Here is a 5,689-nt window from a genome sequence, read left to right on the forward strand (position 1 = left end):
AAAAAAACCATCAAGCTAAGTGGAGAAAAGGTTGAAATTGCCAAGGATTTTGTCTTGGCGTATATTCACAATCAGTGCTCACGGAAGCAGCAGTCAAGAGATTAAAAGATGAATTGTGTGACATAAATCAGCTGCACATGACTTCTTTAGTATAATGAAAAGCAAGGATGGTACTTTGAGGACTAAAGCGCACTTGACCCAAGCCATGGTATGTGTATGTGAAAATTGGACATTGAATAAAGAAGATTGAAGAGGAATCCATGCGTTTCAATTGTGTTTGAATAGAGAAGAATATTGAAAGTACCAGGACTGCCAAAAGGACAAACTGATCTGTCTTGGAAGAAGTATGGCCAGAGTGCCCCTTGAGGTCAAGGCTGGTGAGACGTCATCTTATAAACGTAGGACATGTTGTTAGGAGAGAACAGTCCCTAGAAAGGGACATCATGCTTGGTAAAGTGGAGGGGCAGTGAAAAAGAGGAAGGTCATCAATGAGACGGATTGTCACAGTGGCTCAGGCATTGAAACATTTATGAGGAATGCACGGGAATGGGTAGTGTTTCGCTCTGTTACGCATATTGTCGCTATGGGTCAGAACCAATTCAATGGTACCTAAAAACAATGAAAACTTTCCTGTAGTTCTTAGTACACCTTTGTGCACATTTGTCACTAATGATACTTCCTCCTTTAAACTCTCTTTTTCTTAGTTTCCATTATGTAGTTCTTCTCTGTCTTTTTTCCTACCACTTACTCCCCCTGCTTATCTGTCTCCTCCATGTGTTACTCTATTAGCAATTAAATGTCTGATCAAGAAGTCAAGCTTCAGTCCTCTGTTCTTTCAAGTTAACTATCACCCTTGGAGTTCTGCATTAATGCCTATGGTTTAGAAGCTAACTGCAGTGAACTGCAATCGTGGTGGGCATAGCTGACCTCTTCTGGCTTCCCTATTGCCACAAGACAAGAGTTAGACATAGCTCCATGCTCCACACTTCACTACCTATTCTGATACCAACTATTCCTCCCACAGTACTCTACATCTATGCCAGGTTCAATGCATCTGAATGGCCATACAGGACTTATACACGATACTCATGGTTAAGGAGTTTATTAAGGAAGTCACTAGGTGACCACATATCAGAATCAGCAAACAGTAAGGATACAGTCATTGGTCTCTACAGTCTGCAGCCAAGTCTCTCTCCTATCCTTAGTCATTCGGCCACATAATCCTTAGGTCTTTGCCTTCACAGGCCAGGAAGCCAGCCCACCTGTCACTCTGTCCCACAGTTCCATAGTTTCATTTTCAGCCAGCTGAGAAGAAGAACCCCATAGTGTCAGGACTCTTCCTCTGAGCCTTGGTGCCATAGTCGCTGGTGCATCTGGTCTCCATGGCCTCCACCACTTCAGACAAAGATCTTGGACATCCTTCAACAATGGCTCGTCCTTAGAAACAGGAGATATGGTGACTAAAACTGACCGATCCCCTCTCTTAGGGTTCCACACACCCTATTTGCATAGTCCCACCCTATCATTTGGTGGGAGTTACAGCAACATGGGTAGAAGAGTGAGGTAGTTTATTGTGCCAACCTGGCCAATAAACACAAGTGGGTTTAATTAAAGGGCAGAGGGATAACGGCTCTGTGAGCCTCGCCTCTGTAGTTCTCAGGTCTCTTGCTTTGTGATGGTCGGACCAGGATGCAGTTGCCTTAGCTAGTTCCCTGCTTCAATTGACAAGGCTTACTTCCTGCAAGACATCCCCAAGGAGAAGCCACATGGACCAACCCCGATGCAGCCCTGGGTGCTGGTGCAGCCGTGTAGAGACCCCTGCCAGTGCTGAGATGCTTACACATTCACTGACTCGACTTTCCTCCTGCAGTCAGCATCATTGAGTGTTTTGTGAGATGGAGGAGGACTTTGTGGATTGGTGTTGGACATATGGGTTAATGAGTTTATAGTGTTGGACTTGTGGGCTTGGGCAGCACTGGGTTGGGATGTTTCCTTAAAGTGCACTTACCCTTTATTAAAAAAAAAACAACTCTCTCTCATACATGAGTCTCTGTGGATTTGTTTCTCTAAAGAACCCAGACTAACACAAAGGGCCAGATTATGAAATTCACTCCACCACACTAACACCAAATATATCTTTCTTCAAACATTATGCTATGTTGCCTAATCAACATTTCTCCTTGGATAACCAATGGGAACCTATCTACATTTCTATCCTCTTCCCAAAACAGTTTCTCTCTTCTGATCCTTAGTGAACTGCCCTACTAAACACTACATCATTCTAAGTAAGTATGTTAGTTTACCTGTCACTTGCTCCATCAAATCAAGCTCTACCAAACAACTGTCTACCCCTTTAATGATTCTTAGAGAGCCCTAGAAGGATAGTGGATTGCACATTCAACTCCTACCAGAAAGGTCAGCAATTCAAAACCACCCACCACTCCTTGGGAGCAAAATTAGGCTTTCTGCTCCAGTAAAGATTCATATTCTTGAAAATGCACAGTTTTATGCTGTCCAATAAGGTCAGAATTGACTCAATGGCAGTGAGTTAACGATTCTTGAGTCTGCCCCTTTCTTTTCATTTCTCAACACCTTAATTAACGTTACATCCCACTTCTTCTCCATATTTCAGCAGTAACCTCCCAAAGGCCGCCTCGTCTCCAATCTCTCCTTCCTCGTTCTAGTTCCATCCCACCATCAGTGATATGTTCTAAAACACAAATGTTATGGAGTAACCCCTTACATAAAATCCTACCATAGCTCTCTATAGCTTTGGGGAAATTGTTGGAAGATCATCTCTAGACACAGGCTGATAACTGTTTAACTCCTGCCTTTTTCTCCAACCCCCATCTCCAGAAATAGCCCCAATATTCTCCATGTCAGCTGTGTAAACTGCTTGGAAACCCTTGAATGTGTCTTTAAACTTCTGCCTAAAATGGACTCCATTCTCCAACTGCTTCTTTGAACTTCTCTCTCAGTACTCTGTTGAGTTGTCCCTGTCCCAGAAAATCCCTCCCCATCCTGGTCTGAGTTATCTCCTTTTGCTGGCTCCTCTGTCACAGCACTTACGATTCTGGCCTCACTCGACTGTGAGATCCCCACAGGCAGGCATTTAGTCATCAGCGCATCCCTAGCATCTGGCAGAATATCTAACACAGTCCAAGCATGTGATAAGCCTTTAAATAGACAGTAGAGGAGAAAAATAATGTGGAGTATTGTAGTTTCAAATTTTCAATTTCACTTATATTACTGAAATACAAGTATACCTGGAGAGTCAATGGCTTAAACATTGTGTTTCACATAAATGAAGTAAATACCGGAGCTGCTGGACAGCAGTTATAAGATGAAACCTAGTCTTACACAATCAAAACGTCCCCATCAAAGCACCAGTCCCAAACAAGTACAAATTATGTTCCAGTTGCATGTTATGAGATGATCTAAGCAACCAGTAGTCCCTTAGAAACTTGGGTTTTAAACAAAATCAACCTTGTCATGGAACTTCTTGGGGTCATTTCTTTCCAAATAATTCTGAAATTAGAGCTGTGTTTACAACTAGAATGTATTTGCTTACTAATCATAGAGTGATTCAGAATCTATGATTCATAGATGTGCTGAAAATTACATAAAATTTCCTTTGATATTTTGTCCTAAACCTTCCTCACAAAAGTTTTTCATTGATAGAATTAATATTGGTCTTTTTATTTAATTCATTTCCAATTTCCAACCAATAGACTGCTGCAATGAATTCAACACAAGCAAAAATAAACTCCTCTATCTTTTTCCTTAGATAGTTTTCACCAACTCATCCCTCTATTTTTATTACATTGTTAAACTTCTTATAATTCCGAGTTCAAATTCTAGAATTCTCTTTAAACTCTTCCACCCCAACGCTATCCTCAATACAAACATACACATCCAATCCCTATCAAGTATAATTCCAAAATTCACCTTAAATTTGTCTCTTTCGCTGCCATCTTGCGTCCCCGTGTGTGTACCCCTAATTTCAGCTGGTATGCCAAATACCCCTGAGCACCAGCCCTAGTCCCCCGCGGCCCCATTTCCGCTCCGACAAGATGAAAGAGATGATCATGAATCTAGAGAAACTGGCAAAACTGCAGGCGAGAGTGCGCATTGGTGGGAAAGGGACTGCCCGCAGAAAGAAGGTGGTTCACAGAACAGCCACAGCAGGTGACCAAAAACTGCAGTTCCGCTTAAAGAAGCTGGGGGTAAACTGTATCTCTGGTATTGAAGAGGAGAATATGTTTACAAACCAGGGAACAGTGATCCACCTTAACAACCCCAAAGTCCAAGCATCACTTCACCATCACCTGCCAGGCTGAGACAAAGCAGCTGACAAGAGATGCTCCCTGGCTTCTTGAGCCAGCTGGGCACAGGCAGCCTGACTATCTTACGAGACTGGCTGAAGCAGTGCTAACCAATCTGGATGGACAGACCCCATTTGCTACAGAAGAGGATGAGGATGACGAGGTTCCAGATCTTGTGGAGAACTTGGAGGAGGCATCCAGAAAGAGGCTCACTGATTTGAGTCGGCTTCTGGGGAAGATGAAACGAGGAAGTGACTTAGAGCTGCTATTCTGTATGATGACTGCTTGTTAAGTTTGTTTTGTGTACGGGTCTGATAAAATCTAGATCTCTAATATTTTAAACCCAAGCCTTTCAGACTCTGCAGCTCTCTTACGTTTTTGCTTATACATGATTGCTTATTTGCAGCCAGATACGCTGAAGAAGCCTGGGAATAATATTTGAAACACAGGTTAATAAAATTATTTGCCTAGTTAAAAAAAAAAGTCTCTATCTCTTCATTTCTACTGATGTTCTATAGTTCAGGTGTTCACTTCTTTCTAATATAAACTATTGCAACAGGTTTTTAATTTCTAACCTCAGTTTCTTTCCACTTCATTCAATGCTACACACACACACACACACACACACACAAAATGTCTATTGACACTGAGTCAAATTCCAACCCATAGCAAACCTCAAGACAGTAGAAATACTCCATAGAATTTCCCATGTTGCAAATCTTCTCAGAGCCAGCACCACATCTTTCGCTCCTGGAGCAGCTAGGGGATTGGAACCACCAACCTCCATCCAGCAGCTGAGCACATAACCACTGTGCTCTCCAGGACGCCTCCAGTGTTACACACTGCTGCCAACATAATCCTCTTACATCTGTGTTTACAAAGCACAGTTCTGACTGTGTCACTCCATGACACTTGTAAGAATATCAAATGAAGATAAGATGTCACAATTCAAAATGCTTTTCAAGACTCACGGTTGCTTGCTTTATAAAATCCAAGTGCCTTGTCACTGCATTCAGAGGATAGGATTATAAATGTGTTAAAAGGGAATTTAAATATCATCTTACACCAGGTTTCTCCTAACCTCTATCTTCAAGTATCTTTTCCAATCTTATCTTTGTCACTACATGGCCTATACTCTGGTTGAATTGAACTTATTATCATTTATTTGATATTTCTCTTTGACTATACTACAACTGTTTCCTCTGGCTGGATTATTTGCCCTGAAAGCTATGTCAAAATGCACCCATCTAGGTTAAATGTCCCCTCCTTCATGAACACTTCCATGATCCTTGAAAATTAAAGTCATCTCTCCCCTGGTGGCATAGTGGCTTGGTTACACATTGAGCTTTGACCACCAAGCCAGC

General features: G+C 42.0%; 1 pseudogene; it reads left to right on the forward strand.

Annotated features, from left to right (window-relative positions):
• The first annotated feature begins 4,073 nt into the window (after positions 1–4,073).
• Positions 4,074–4,617, forward strand: LOC101658849 (annotated as a pseudogene).
• Positions 4,618–5,689: the final 1,072 nt, after the last annotated feature.

This window comes from Echinops telfairi, unplaced genomic scaffold (genome assembly GCF_000313985.2).
Source record: "Echinops telfairi isolate 266 unplaced genomic scaffold, ASM31398v2 ScPeMD7_18;HRSCAF=68, whole genome shotgun sequence".
NCBI classification, from domain to species: Eukaryota; Metazoa; Chordata; class Mammalia; order Afrosoricida; family Tenrecidae; genus Echinops; species Echinops telfairi.